The sequence below is a fragment of the Somniosus microcephalus genome, chromosome 7 (assembly GCF_052327205.1).
Source record: "Somniosus microcephalus isolate GS21.2 chromosome 7, FLI_Smic_1.0, whole genome shotgun sequence".
NCBI lineage: Eukaryota > Metazoa > Chordata > Chondrichthyes > Squaliformes > Somniosidae > Somniosus > Somniosus microcephalus.
Genome location: NC_140993.1, coordinates 229,222,723 through 229,239,364, shown reverse-complemented (window position 1 = coordinate 229,239,364; position 16,642 = coordinate 229,222,723).

The following is a 16,642-nucleotide window of genomic DNA, read 5'->3' as shown; positions in this document are numbered from 1 at the left end:
AGAGTGGATGAAATTGGCCGTACCGCAAAGGGAAAAGACCTGATCGAGGCATTTGATCACTGTGGATGTAAGCATATTGGGATGGGGAAAGCAAAGGGAAAGCGTGAATATTCGTCCACCATAGTAAGCAAGTAGTTGTTTCATGTTGAGGAAGGCAATGGCCCTTTAAAGTCACTGCTGAGTCGCTGCATAGGCTGTATAGCGTGTATGAGCAAGCCATCCGATGGACGGAAGAATTGCGGTTTTAATTCCGCGCAAATTCTACTAGTGGGACATGCTCTTTTTACGTCTTCCGTAGAAAATGGGAGATTTTTAGATCGCACAAAGTGCAACATACGGGTAATGCCAGGATGGCATAAGTCAGTATGAAGATCCGCCAGAGTCAAAGTTGAAATAGAAGAGCAGAATGCATGCGTGAGGGTATCCGGGGCCACATTCTCTTTGCCGGGTCGATAATGTATGGTGTAGCCAAAGGCGGCCAATTCCATCATTCACAGTTGTATTTTGTTATTCTTGATCTTAGTGCGTTTCCGGTTATCCAGCATAAAGGCCACGGAGCACTGATCGGTTATAAGCATTAAATGGCGACAAGCGAGAAAATGACTCCATTTATGTACTGCTTCGATGATAGCCGTAGCCTCCTTCTTGACAGGAGGATAATGGAGCTCGCTACCCTGCAAAGTTCTGGACAGAAATGCAACGGGTCGACCACCTTGATTCAAGGTAGTCAAGATCGCCACCTCCGATGCATCGCACTCGACCACGAAAGGGAGATTTTCATCGATGGAATGAAGCGTGGCTTTTTCCAGTTGTCGCTTGAGGAGTTTGAAAGCTGAAATAGCTGTTGCCTCCAACTGAAATGACTTCACGTGAAGCAGGGGCTGGATCTTGTCGGAGAAGTGGGGTATCCACTTCGCATAATGGGCGAACCTGCCAAGTACCCGGCGAAGACAGCTGAGATTCGTAGGGGGAGGGAGCTCCTGAAGCGGACAAAGTCGCTCTGGATCCGGTTTGATGACACCATTGCCCACCCAGTAGCCAAAGATGTTGACTGATGGTACTGATTTCACAGATTTGGACTCATTTAAGGTTAAGTTGTGATGACGGAGAACGTCAAAAATTTCTGGAGGTTGGCATCATGCTCCTTCTGGTTATGACCAGCAATGTTGATATTATCCAGATATGGAAATGTGTCCGTTAAGTTCTCCTGTTTGACTAGGCTATCCATTGCCCGTTGAAAGATGGCCACCCCATTGGTGACCCCAAATGGAAGGTGACAAAACTGGTAAAGCCGACCATTGGCCTCAAAGGCCGTATAAATTTTGTCAGAGTCTTTTAACGGTACTTGATGGTACGCGCACTTTACGTCAAAAGTTGAAAATACCTTGTAGTTGGCAAGGCTATTGACCATGTCATCGATGTGTGGTAGTGGGTAGGCATCCAGGTCGGTATACTGGTTAATATTTTGTGAGTAATCGATGCAAAGACGTTTCTTGTGTTGCTTCAGAGGATTTTTAACGATGACTTGAGCCCGCCAGGGAGATGAACATGGCTCAATGATACCGTCAGCTAGAAGGCGAGAGATCTCTGCCTCGATAAAGAATAGATCGTCTTGGCTGAAACATCGTGATTTAGTGACTATTGGCTTACATCAGGGGAAAGATTGGCAAACAAGGAGGGCTCGTCGAGCAAAGCCGCTGAAAGCACACAAAGCGATACTTTGGAAATAATAAGCTCTGGCTTTGACCCTCCAAACTCGAAACTGAGTCTTTTGTGTTGTTTCTGGAAATCCTGTCCCAGGAGCACATCACTGCATAGGTTTTTGAGCACCCTGAGCCGGGTGGAGAAATAAGTGCGGCCATTGAGAATAAGGCTGACAAGACAAAAGCCGGAAGAGTTGGTGGTCAGTGTCGTCAGAGCCATTGCAATTTCCCTGTCTGAGGGGTAAATACGCAGTTTTAACTTACTGGCAGCCCGCTCACTAATGAAGCTGTCAGAGCTGCATGAGTTGATTAGTGCACTCAAAATGTGTCCATTTACCGAAACCTTTGTGGCTGCATGGGACAGACTTCGGGGAAAAACAGCTATGATGGGAGGAGGAGCAGTTTTACCCTTGACAGCTGTAACCTTAGTTGTGGTTCTTGGGGGAGGAGCAGTTTTATAGATAGCAGCTGCAAAACTAACAGGGGCTCTTGACCGGTATACCTTAGAAAAGTGGCCTCTTTTACTAACAGAGGCTCTTGACTGGTATACCTTAGAAAAGTGACCTTTCTTACTGCAATGATGGCAGGTTGCGTTACGAGCAGGACAACATTTCCTATAGTGGAATGCACCTCCACAGAAGAAACACTTCCTTCCAGATTGCCAAGATGCAGCTAAGGCTGGGTCGTCATCAGTGAAGGCTTCTCGAGTAGGGTTGTCATCAGCTAGGTTAGAGTCTTCATCAGTGAGGGCTTCCGCCCGAGGCCTATTGAAGGAGTCACTAAAAGTGATAGCAGCAGCCCGTGCATGTGGTAAAAGATAGATATCTGCAATCCTCTTTGCTAAGTCCAGAGAACATGCCTGGTCATAGGCAGCCTGTAACCCAAGGGTTTTATTCTCCAACAGACGCTGGAATATGAAGGGAGACGCAATCCCATTAGTAAAGGAATCACAAATTAACTCCTCCTGGTACTGCTCAGCTGTGAAAGCTTTAAGATTACAATCCTTGCTGAGCCTGTGAAGCTTTTGAAGGAATTCGTCAAGTGATTCCCCAGGTTGTTGTCGAGTTGTGGCCAGTAGATGTCGAGCAAAAATTTTGTTTGGGGCCTTAAGATATAGTCGCTGTAATATTAGGATAGCGGAGGCATAGGGGTTGATTTTGTCAAAAGGCGGGACTTCCCCTTTCGGGTTTTAGACCCGCCTACTTCGACATCTGGCCAATCCACTCGATTTTCCCTTGATTGACCTTGTTGAGCCCGCCCAGCGGGCTCAGCAGGCCAATTAAGGGCCACCCGGCAACAGATGACATCACAGACTGCAATTTCATCTGTCAAGATTTCTTGACAGATGAAATATCAGTGTTTTACAGCTGTTTGAAGCTGTGAAACACTGACAGTCTGATTTCTAAGATGAGTCCTTCTGCGTAGACTCATTTAGAAATCTCAGTAGCACTAAAAGCTGAAGGCTGTCACTTCTGACAGAACACAGCCGTTCAGCTTTCAGTTCCGGCTGAGTGATGCGCTCCCGGTGGCTACAGGAAGAAAGGCTGTTAAGGTAAGTAGAGGTAAGTAAAAGTTCTTCATACACTTTAGACACACCAAACACACTTACCTTTGCACTCATGCACCCATCACTCACCTGAGCGCCAACATCGCGACCCCTCCAACTCATTCAACTCGACGGCCCGCCTGCTCTACCTGGCATGGTTTGGAGCTGTCGGGAAACCCACACGAAACCCCTCAAAATGGGGATTAGACTAAAAACTGCCTGTTAACTACCTGTTAACAGGCAGTTAATTGGCACTAATCCCTTCCCGCCTGGTTTCGGCAGGTCCCAGTGTGGGGCGGGTACCCGCCGCCCCTGAAACTTACGTGGGGCGGGGTTTTGGGCGGGATGGTGTCGGGACCCCCAAAGTCGGGATTTTTCCCCCTCACACGCCTGAAACCCCGTCTGATGGCTCCCCGAAAATCTAGCCCATAGTCTACACAGTCTTCGATATAGTCAAACGCATGAGGAGATACATAATTGGTAAGTATCTCTAATTTATCAGGAACATTTTCACCACACACCCCGAGGAAGTTGCTGAAGGTACGATATCAGTGTTTCCATACCTTAGCAGTTGTAGGTGAATTTGGGTCCAGGTCAAGATGGGTGGGTCTGAATAGTTTGTCCATGATGGATTGATTACTACATCGGAGTTCCCTTCTACAGTTGAAGTCGTAGCTGGCTGTTGCCGAAATCACTCAGAGCATGGAGCCGATACACAGTTGATTAAACTGACGTAAGAAAACTACTAAGCACTTAGTTTGAGTATAAAACAAGGCTTTAATCAACTGTTTCACAACCATGAGTTTCTAGTTACATCACTAGTTCCTGGTTACAAAAATGTCCTGAGCAAGCTGGGCCCACGCCCGAGTATTTATACTTTCCTTGGACGGTGCCACCAGCTGGCTGCCCAGTGTTATCTCATGAGTCATTTCTACATGAATGGTAAGATTCATGACAACATGCATCTCTAATTTCCTGTTTGATGCTGTCCCCTACATTCCCACTACTGTTTGGAGGCCTATAGACAACTCCCATCAAAGTTTTCTGCCCCTTGGTGCTTCTTAGCTCCACCCAGACTGATTCTACATCTTGATTTTCTGAGCCAATATCCTTTCTCACTATTGCTCGGATTTAATCTTTTACTAACAACGCCACCCTACCTCCGTTTCCTTTTTGCCTGTCCTTCCTAAATATCGAATATCCTTGGATATTCAGCTCCTAACCTTGGTCACCCTGCAACCATGTCTCCGTAATTGCAATTATATCGTATCCGTTTACATCTATTTGTGCTGTTAATTCTCCTACCTTATTACGAATGCTTCGTGCATTCAGATAGTGCCTTTAGATTTGTCTTTTTAACATTTTTAGACATCTTAACATTTTTTTGTGCTATGGCCCTATTTGTCTTATTACCATTTATTTTCTTATTTGTTAGAGCACTCTTTTGTTTGTATGCTTTGTCCCTTCCTGGTACAATCTGGTTATCCTTACCCCAATCACTATCCTGCACTGCTTCCTTGTCTTTTCTCTTTAGCATTCTAGATTTCTCTCCACCGGGACCCTCCCCCCTTATTTAGTTTAAAGCCCTATCTACCTCCCTAGTTATTCAAATCTCAATGAACTAGAGTCTCAATTTAAGCCTGCAGGAAGATCTCTGAGCAAGGATGTGCAGTCAGCCTCATCTTCAGTACATAGCTGCGCTGCTGATCTGATAAATTTGGCAAGATACAAATTACATTTTTTAATATCTCCTACCTGGCAGCACACCTCTCCACAGAACTTCCTTCTCCCTCCCCCCACCCCATCCCTTTAATGAGTAGGCTTTGTATATAGCTTCAGAAGTCTTTATCAAACTTCAATCTATAGGCCTCCAAACAGTAGTGGCCTTCAATCCACAGTGTTGTATAAAAGCCACATCTGGTACTTGAGCCTCTGGTCTCCAGTTCCAGACACAGCATTCTCTCTCCAAACCAAACAGCTGTGTCAGAAGGCCAACTTGTGTTTCTTCCAACCAGCTATTGCTTTATAATTACGAGACTTTACTGGGCAGAGCTGGTTAATCGGGGCTCCGCACAGAGCTTCAAAGTCCTCTTGAAAAATCTTCTGCAAACGGTGTGCATAAAACAGTTCCAGTGATCTGATGAACTGGCTTCTGCAATGCTTGATACCTACCACTAGATGTCTTCATACTTTGCTTAAGACAAGACGATAAGAACATAAGAATCAGGAGCAGGAATAGGCCACACGGCCCCTCGAGCCTGCTCCGCCATTCAAGAAGATCACAGCTGATCTTCGACCTCAACTCCACTTTCCCGCCCGATCCCCATATCCCTTGATTCTCCTTAAGTCCAAAAATCTATCTATCTCAGCCTTGAATATACTCATCAGATGTACTTAGCTTTGGCAAATAAGAGCTTATTTGAATGGTCATTATGAGCTGAAAGTGTTCAAAACAATCTCTTGTTCAGCCATTGAGCGGTCTGCAATTCCTAAAAATAAATAATCTAATTGCAATATCAATTCCTGCATCCACTATTGTTTATTATATTTACTTATGACAAACAAGTGTAATAACTAGAAAGGTCATTCATGGGTTTACATTTCCCCCTCCATGAAAATTATTACCTGTAGCGTTGGTGGGAAACACTTTACTACACAATTCCTTTTCTCCTGTTGAGTTTAATTCAAATGTTAATGTCAATGAAGCATACATTACAGTGTGCAGTAAACATAGTTACCGGATATTGCTGGTGTGTGCTGAGTAAACTAGCCACTTGAGAAGCATGCACACCATTATTGTTTTCTTTTACTTTTTCAGATTCATCCTCAAAAGCACAGCTGGATTCCCATTCCACTAAGGACCAGCATTTGGAGAGTGTCCAAAAATGCTCCGAGATATCCTGAGTTTGTGAAAGAAAGAAAGTCTTGCATTTTATATAGCACCTTTCATGACCTCGGGACGTCCCAAAGCGCTTTATAGCCAATTAAGTACTTTTGAAGTGTAGTCACTGTTGTAATGTAGAAAACGTGGCAGCCAATCTGCACACAGCAAGCTCCCACAAACAGCCATGTGATAATGACCAGATTGTCTGTTTTTTTAGTAATGTTGATTGAATGATAAATACTGTCCAGGACATTGGGGATAACCTGAGAGAGCAGACAGAGCCTCAGTTTAATGTCTCATCAAAAATACAGCATCTCCGACAGTGCAGCACTCCCTCAGTGCTGCACTGGAGTGTCAGCCTAGATTTTTGTGCTCAAGTCTCTGGAGTGGGACCTGAGCCCACAACCTTCTTACTCAGAAATGAGCGTGCTACCGACTGAGCCACTGGCTGAAGGGTGCGATATAAAGACTTTCGTCCTTTCTTTATCAAGCTGAATATAAAACCACATGCAACTGAACTTGTTCCCAGTAATGAAAAAATGTGGCCTTTGGGCCTAATGGCCTGTCCATAAAATTCCCACATTGGGACAGGTTTGCCTGATTACACTGCTGTGAAGCACCTTGGGACGTCTTATCATGTTAAAGGTGCTATATAATTGCAAGTTGTTGTTGTTGAATCTGCTCCTAGAATAACTATGTTCCTATGTACATTGTAATGTGGTTGTTTTAGCGGGTTTCCCAAACCCGCGACCTCTACCACCTAGTCAAGGGCAGCAGGCACATGGGAACAACATCACCTCCAAGTTCCCCTCCAAGTCACACACCATCCTGACTTGGAAGTATATTGCCGATCATTCATCGTAGCTGGGTCAAAATCCTGGAACTCTCTCCCTAATAACACTATGGGAGCACCTTCACCACACGGACTGCAGCAGTTCAAGAAGGTGGCTCACCACCACCTTCTCAAGAGCAATTAGGGATGGGCAATAAATGGTGGCCTTGCCAGCAACGCCCACATCCCAGGAATTAAATTTTAAAAAGCTGTTGATTATGCATGGGTGACACTTTTCTCTCACACTTGTGCAAGAGAAGTTAAGAGGCTCTTGTAAACAGGCACTTTCTGTTAGATCCGTGATTCTGAGAGTATGATGTTTTTCAATAACCACACGGATGCTGTAACTTAACAATCAACCAGTATTTACTGGAGTAGGGTAGTCTCAAGACTGGGGTACAGAGGCATGCTCAAGGCTTATATACAGGTGTGGTCACTGCCGGTACTACAGTATACAGGAGCTGTAAAAGTAGCTCTCTCTTAAAGGTACATACACTACAATTCCTCCCCTTTTAGATTAGTAGTACCCATAATATTCAAATAACAATTAACACTTTAACATGTATGTGGTGTATGTAACTTGTTCCACCTTAAGAGAACTTAAACCTGTTCCACCTTAAGAGATGTACTACTTTCTCTGGCTGCTGTATACGGTAATACCGGTGGTGACCACACCGGTATATAAGTGCTGTGTAGTAATTTGCTGTGTAGTTCAGCCCTGACCTTCGACTAGTAAAGACCTGTTAAAGTTATTCTTGTGGCCTGTGTGCAGTGATTCATATTAACCATAACTGGAACACACAGACTTAACAATGTACATTAAACAACAATAGCCCATTTATAGATTCAGTCTTTGGGGCGGCTTCCTGATCCTTTCGGGATAGCGCCTTTCCTGAGGTTCTTGTTCTTGGTGCGGAGGCGCTTCTGCCCCTTTTCATCGGTTAGTTCATCGGGTTCCACTGCTACTGGTTCGGAGGTAGATGCTACCGGTATGTCGGGTTCATCCCCAGGTACGCAAGGCATGGGGTTGACTCGTTCCTGTGACGCTAAGATCTGATCAACGTGGCGTCTCACAATGTTCTCCCCGACATCCACTGTATACATTAATGGCCCCTGCCGTGTGCATATCGTTCCGGGTTGCCATTTCTCTGTTCGGTAGTCACGGGCCAAGACTGGTTGTCCTACATTGAAGCTCCTTGTCGGCTTCTCATTGATGTGCTGGAATTGTTTACCCTCAACATTTCTTCGCACATTTGGTCTAAGCAAGTCCAGACGAGATCACAACCTTCTGTTAAAGAACATCATGGCCGGGGTTTGGTTGGTAACTGCATGTGTCGCGTTTCGGTAGGCTAATAAGAAATTGTCCACCTTATGCTGTAGTGGAATTTCATCATCGCACATGGCCTTTATCGCCTTCTTAAAGGTTTGTACGAACCTCTCAGCCAATCCATTTGTGGCTGGATGATACGGGGCGGATGTGTAATGCCTTACCCCATTCCTTCTCATAATTTTTCGAAACTCTTCGGACACAAACTGTGGTCCATTATCAGAGCAAATCTGCTCTGGCAAGCCGTTTCTGGCAAATATGGTCCGTAGGACTGCAATCATTTTCTCTGTAGTGGTTGAGGACATTTTTATCACCTCAGGCCACTTTGAATGAGCATCCACTGCTATTAAGAACATTGAGTCCATGAATGGACCAGCAAAGTCAATATGCACCCGTTGCCATGGAGAGGAGGGCCACTCCCATGGGTGTAGAGGGGCATGTGGTGGTGCATTTTGGACCTTCTGGCATCCTGAGCAGCTCTTGGTTAGGTCTTCGATTTGTTGATCGATTCCCAGCCACCACACATAAGCCCTGGCAAGGCTTTTCATTTTCACTCCCCCAGATGACCTTCATGTAGCTCATTTAGCACTCTCTCCCTTTACTTGGGTGGAATCACCACTCTGGATCCACACATCACTGTCCCCTGGCATACTGACAGCTGTTCTCTTCTGGATGAGAATGCTGGCAAAAGTGAGTCGCCATGTGTTGGCTATCCCCTCACCGTCAAATCATATACCCGAGACAGCGTCGGATCATTGCGGGTCTCCTTCTCTATATCCGCGTTCGTTACTGGCAATCGTTCAATTATTGATGAATAAAATATCTCGATAGGGTCCACTGCTGGTGCTTCCTCCACAGTAGGCAGTGGCAGGCGCAATAGCCCATCAGCGTTTCCATGCTGTTTCGTGCCTTTATATTCTATTTCATATTGATTCGCCCCTAGAAACAGGGACCATCTTTGTAACCGTTGTGCCGTCATTACTGGAACGCCCTTCTTAGGATTAAAGATGGAGACAAGTGGTTGGTGGTCAGTCAGCAAGGTGAACTTCTGCCCATGCAGATAGTGGTTGAATTTTTTTACTCCCATACTAGGCTGAGGGCCTCCCTGTCAATCTGGGCGTAGTTGCGCTCGGTTGAGGTTAGTGACCGAGACGCAAAGGCTACTGGCCTCTCCAACCTGTCTGGGGATTTGTGCGACAGCACCGCTCCAATACCATAGGGTGATGCATCACATGCCAAACAAATTGGTAGTGCTGGGTTGAAATGGGCCAACACCTCTTTTGATGTGATCAATTCTTTACACTTCTGGAAAGCTTGTCTACATTCATCATTCCACTTCCATGGTACCCCTGTTTGCAGTAGGGTGTTCAGTGGGTGTAATACCGTGGACAAATTTGGTAAGAACTTATGGTAGTAGTTTACCAGCCTGAGGAACGACCTCAGTTGTGACACATTTTCCGGTGCTGGAGCCTTGACTACTGCCTCAATCTTTTCAGGGGACTTATGTAACCCCTCTTCATCGATGACGTGGCCACAATACGAGATCTGCTTCTGGAAAAACGCGCACTTGTGGCGATTAGCTCATAGCCCATATTCCTTTAATCTGGTGAGCACCTTCTCCAAGTTGGCGAGGTGATCACCGTCATTTTCGCCCGTGACCAGGATGTCATCCAAATAACACTGGGTCCCTGGAATCCCTTGCAGGAATTGATCCATCGCCCTTTGCCAAATAGCCGGAGCCGATGCTACCCCGAACACCAGCCGGTTGTATTGATAAAGACCTTCATGAGTGTTAATCGTAAGGTATTGTTTCGAGGCTTCTTCTACCTCCATTTGCAAGTACGCCTGGGCTAGATCAATTTTGGTGAAGCGTTTACCTCCAGATAGCGAGGCGAATTATGATGCCATGAGACGGGAACTGAGTAGGTCTGATTGGACAACGTTCCTGGGAGGACTGGAGGTAGATAAACAATGGCAAACATTTAAAGATAGAATGACAAAATTGCAAAAATTGTTTATACCAATCTGGCATAAAAGGAAATCTAAAAAGGTGACTCAACCGTGGATAACAGGGGAAATTAGAGACAGCATAAAATCCAAAGATAGGGCGTATAAAATAGCCAAAAAAAGCGCCAGAGCGGAAGATTGGGAACAGTTTAAGATAGAGCAAAGGAGGGCAAAGGGCATGATCAAGAGGGGCAAAATAGCTTACGAAAACAAGCTGGCGGAAAATATAAAAACTAACTCCAAAAGCTTTTATAAATATATCAAAAGGAAAAGACTGGTGAAAACCAAAGTTGGTCCATTGCAGTCAGATACGGGGGAATATATAATGGGAAATAAGGAAATGGCAGATCAACTAAATGCATACTTTGGGTCAGTCTTTACGAAGGAAGACACAAAAAACCTCCCTGGGATATCGGGAAAAATAGGAACATTGGCAAAGGAGGAACTGACGCAAATCAATATCTCTAAGGATATGGTGTTAAGGAAGCTAAAGGGATTGAAGGTGGACAAATCCCCAGGGCCTGATAACATGCATCCTAGGGTACTGAAGGAGGTGGCCCTAGAGATAGCGGATGCACTAAGGATGATTTTTCAGAATTCATTAGACTCGGGAACAGTGCCGATGGATTGGAGGGTAGCTAACGTTACCCCACTATTCAAAAAGGGGGGTAGGGAAAAAGCAGGTAATTACAGACCTGTAAGCCTTACATCAGTTGTGGGCAAAATGCTGGAGTCCATCATTAAGGATGAAATAGCGGAGCACTTAGCAAATGGGGACAGGATAGGACAGAGTCAACATGGATTTACAAAGGGTAAATCGTGCTTGACTAATCTATTGGAATTTTTTGAGGGAGTAACTGGTAGAATAGATGGGGGAGAGCCAGTAGATGTGGTGTACCTGGACTTCCAAAAGGCCTTCGATAAGGTCCCACATAAAAGATTAGCATGGAAAATTGAGGCTCATGGGATAAAGGGGAAAGTTTTGGCGTGGATAGGGAACTGGCTGTCAGATAGAAAACAGAGAGTTGGAATAAACGGCTCATTTTCTGAATGGCAGGCAGTAACAAGTGGGGTACCACAGGGATCTGTCCTGGGCCCCCAGCTGTTCACAATTTACATTAATGACCTGGATCAGGGAGTCGGATGCAGCATTTCCAAATTTGCAGACGACACTAAACTAGGAGGGGGGGTGGGCTCAGAGGAAGAGACCAGGAAGCTCCAGAGCGATTTGGACAGACTGGGCGATTGGGCGGATAAATGGCAGATGCACTATAATGTGGACAAGTGCGAAGTTATCCACCTTGGGTGCAGGAACGGGAGGGCAAATTATTATTTAAATGGCAATAGATTGGGAGAGGGGGAAGTACAGAGAGACCTGGGTGTTCTTGTACACCAGTCACTGAAGGCGAGCATGCAGGTGCAACAGGCGGTCAAGAAGGCAAACGGTATGCTGGCCTTCATAGCAAAAGGGTTAGAATACAGGAACAGGGATACCTTGCTGCAGCTGTACAGGGCACTGGTGAGACCACACCTCGAGTACTGTGTACAGTTTTGGTCGCCTCATCTGAGGAAGGATGTTCTTGCCATGGAGGGGGTGCAGCGGCGATTCACCAGGCTGATACCAGGAATGGCGGGAATGACCTATGAGGAGAGACTATGTAGTTTAGGGATGTACACACTGGAGTTTAGAAGATTGAGAGGGGACCTCATAGAAGTGTATAAAATTCTGACAGGTCTAGACAGACTGGATGCAGAAGGAATGTTTCCCTTGGCGGGTGAGAACAGAACTAGAGGACATAATTTAAGGATAAGGGCTAAACCATTTAGGACAGAGATGAGGGGGAATTTCTTCACTCAGAGAGTGGTGAACCTGTGGAACTCATTGCCACAGAGGGCAGTGTACGCCAGCTCATTAAATATATTTAAGAGGGAATTAGATATATTTCTACGGGCAAAAGGGGTTAAGGGTTACGGAGAGAAGGCGGGGACGGGATACTGAATTAAAGGATCAGCCATGATCTCATCGAATGGCGGAGCAGGCACGAAGGGCCGAATGGCCTACTCCTGCTCCTATCTTCTATGTATCTATCTATGTATCTATGTATCCTCAATTCGTGGAAGCGGATATTGTACCGTGTGAAGGATTGGGTTCACTGTCACCTTAAAATCCCCACAGATGCGGACCTTCTTTGGTTCCCCATGCGTATTACTCAACGACCTCTTCATTACAGGAACGATGGGTGTAGCCCACTCGCTCCAGTCTACTTTGGACAGTACTCCTGAATGTTCCAACCCTTCCAGCTCTGCTTCGGCAGCTGGTCTGATCGCATAAGGCACTGGTCTGGCCTTAAGAAACTTTGGGCTTGCATTTTCCTCTATTTTAATCGTTGCTGTTATGCCTTTTAGTGTTCCGAGTCCCTCCTGGAACACTTCTTTTGCGTCAGTTAACATTTTTGACAGTCGTCCAGATATGACGTCATCATCCTTTTTGGCCTCAACCTTCAGTGCATGTATGGAATGCCAATCTAATTGTATCTTCCGGATCCATTCACGTCCTAGCAGTGGTGGTCCTCCATCTGGTAATACATATATTGTGGCGACACGCCACCACTGGACATAATCCGCTCACGGCGGCACGGACAGTTTAAGCAGACGCCCCCAACCGGCGGCCCTTTCCTCCAGCAACTTGTTTCCCGCAGGGACAGGCTGCCGGGAGCACTTCCTGCCTGGGGAGTATTTAAGTGGATGCGCGGGCTTTTCCAGTTCCTCTTTGCCATGCGGTTGATTAAAGCAGTTGTGTTTTACTAACTCTTGTCTCGACTCCCACGTTTGCCGCGGTATCTCAACACTGGTGACCCCGACGCTCAGGACGAATCCTAAGCTAGCATGGCGGATACAAACGCAGTCATGGTTAAACTACCGGACTTTTGGGAGAACCTGGCCGAAGCCTGGTTTGTTCAAGCTGAGTCCAGATTCCGGCTGAAACACATTACAGTCGACGCCACAAAGTACGACCACCTTGTCTCCTCTCTCGCCTACGCCACAGTCCCCAAGGTTTGGGCAGCGCTGCAGGATCCACCAGTGGAAGGCAAGTACGAACATCTGAAGGCTGCGCTCCTTAAAAAATTTCAAACGTCCTCTTACCAGCGCAACTGCCAACTCCTTGACCTCCCCGGCCTTGGTGACGCTTCACCGTCGGATCTGCTTTCCCACATGCTGTCCCTCTCGGACGACAAAAACACCGGCGCCCTCTTTCGCACGCTTTTCATTCGGCAGCTCCCCGCCAGCATCCGCCCGCTCATTGTGGAGTCTGGCTCCACGGACCTGAATGAGGTAGCCGAAAAGGCCGACCGACTGCTCTCTGCGCAGTCCGCTCGCGACGTCGCACCCGACCTCACGGCAACGACCACGCGGTCTTCCCGGCTCACTAGGCCCGACCGCCCTACCACTCCGGGTCACTGTTACTACCACACCTGTTTTGGCACTAGGGCCCAACGCTGCACGCCACCGTGCACTTTCAAACCCCCCCCCGCACCGGCCCCCGCGATGGCTGTGGGGCAAAAGGGGCCTCTACTGTACGTCACTGACGACAGAACCAACCGCCGATTTCTGTGCGACACAGGGGCCCGGCACAGCATCACCCCCGCCTCCGCCCTCGAAATCCAACGCGGCGCACGGCGTATCACGCTGGCTGCAGCCAATGGCTCTGACATCCGCACATATGGCACCCACATGGTCACGCTCGACCTCGCAGTCCGCCGCTACCGCTGGGAGTTCCTCACAGCCAGGGTCCTCTGCCCACTCATCGGCACCGACTTCCTATGCGCCCACGGCCTCCTTGTCGACATTCTGAGGCACCGCCTCGTCGACATCAACACTATGGCCCCCATCCCCGGCGCATTCACCCTGGCCCGTTCGGCCGGCCTGACGACCTACTGCCTCGCCAGAGCCACGGACGACTACTCGGCACTTCTAGCCGAGTTTCCCGCCCTCACTAACCCGACCTTTTCGGCCAAAGCCGCCAAACATGGTGTGGAGCACTATATCCCCACCACCGGCCCCCCGGTTTCTGCCCACGCCCGCAGACTCAACCCGGCCAAGCTGGAAATCGCACGGGCCGAGTTCACCACCATGGAACAACTCGGCATCATCCGCCGCTCCAGCAGCCCTTGGGCCTCGCCCCTCCACATCGCCCCCAAGCCCGGCGGAGACTGGCGCCCTTGCGGGGACTACCGCCGCCTCAACGACGCCACCACCCCCGACCGATACCCGGTGCCACACATCCAGGACTTCTCGGCCCGTCTGGCCGGACGAACCGTCTTTTCCAAGGTCGACCTGGTGCGCGGTTACCACCAAGTCCCCGTACACCCCGCGGACATCGCCAAAACGGCCGTCATCACCCCATTCGGCCTGTTCGAGTTCCTGAGGATGCCCTTTGGCCTCAAGAATGCAGCCCAGGCTTTCCAGCGCCTTATGGACTCAGTCCTCCGGGACCTGAACTTCCTATTCGTCTATCTAGACGACATTCTCGTGGCCAGCTCCTCCAAACAGGAACACCTCGAACACCTTTGCATCCTGTTCGGGCGCCTAGCCCAACACGGGCTCATCCTCAGCCCGGCGAAGTGCCAATTCGGCCTAACCGAGAGCGATTTTCTCAGTCACCACATCACCCCTGCTGGGGCCGTCCTCCTGCCCAACAAGGTGCAGGCCGTCCAGCAATTCCCCCGCCCCAAAACCATCAAGGGCCTCCAGGAGTTCCTCGGGATGGTGAACTTCTACAACAGGTTCATCCCCAGAGCTGCAGCCCTCATGAAGCCCCTATACGACTCCCTCCGAGGTAAATCCGGCAAGATGGACGTAGCCTGGACCACTGACACGTCTGCCGCCTTCGACGCCACCAAAAACGCGCTCGCCGACGCCACCCTACTCGCGCACCCGAGGGCCGATGCCCGGGTCGCGCTCACTACCGACGCCTCCGAACACGCGGTCGGAGCCATGTTCCAGCAGTGGGTTAATGGCGCGTGGCAGCCACTTGCCTTCTACAGCCGCCAACTGCGCCCCCCGGAGGTCAAATACTCTACTTTCGACCGCGAGCTTCTCGCGCTCCACCTGTCGGTCCGCCATTTCAGGTTCCTCCTGGAAGGCCGCCCCTTCACCGCATACGTGGACCACAAGCCGCTCACATACGCGATGGCCAAGCACACCGAACCCTGGTCCGCTAGGCAGCAACGCCAGCTCGCGGCCGTGTCCGAGTTTACTATGAACATCCAGCATGTCTCCGGTAGAGACAACGTTGTCGCCGACTGCCTTTCCCGTCCCGCCATCTGCGCGAATCACCTCGCGGTCGACTACGCGCAACTAGCAGCGGCCCAGCTCACAGACCCAGACCTCCTCTCGGCGGCTACCAGCCTGCCAGGGCTACGCCTAGCCAAGGTCGCGCACGGGCCCGAAGCCACGGCAGTCACTTGCGACGTCTCACTCGGCCAACCCAGGCCAGTCGTCCCTGCAACCTGGCGCCGCCGCATCTTCGACGCGCTACACGCGCTCTCCCATCCGGGTGCCCGCGCATCCGTCAAACTCCTCTCCCAGCGTTTCGTCTGGCGCGGCCTCAGCAAAGATGTTCGGACTTGGGCCACCTCCTGCCTCCCCGCCATCTGCGCGAATCACCTCGCGGTCGACTACGCGCAACTAGCAGCGGCCCAGCTCACAGACCCAGACCTCCTCTCGGCGGCTACCAGCCTGCTAGGGCTACGCCTAGCCAAGGTCACGCATGGGCCCGAAGCCACGGCAGTCACTTGCGACGTCTCACTCGGCCAACCCAGGCCGGTCGTCCCTGCAACCTGGCACCGCCGCATCTTCGACGCGCTACACGCGCTCTCCCATCCGGGTGCCCGCGCATCCGTCAAACTCCTCTCCCAGCGTTTCGTCTGGCGCGGCCTCAGCAAAGATGTTCGGACTTGGGCCACCTCCTGCCTCGCCTGCCAACGGGCTATGGTACAGCTACACACAAAAGCACCCCTGGGAGACTTCGAGGTACCCAGCCGCCGCTTTGACCATGTACACGTCGACATCGTCGGTCCTCTGCCGCCATCGCAAGGCCAAACTTATCTCCTCACGATGGTCGACCGCTACACACGCTGGCCTGAGGCAGTGCCGCTGCCCTCCACCACTACAGCCGACATCGCCAGGGCGTTCATTAACACCTGGGTCGCAAGGTTCGGCGTACCAGCCGACATAACCTCCAACAGAGGCACCCAGTTCACCTCCGAACTCTGGACGGCTACAGCACGCAACCTCGGGGTGACGCTCCACCGAACCATGGCGTACCACCTGCAGGCCAATG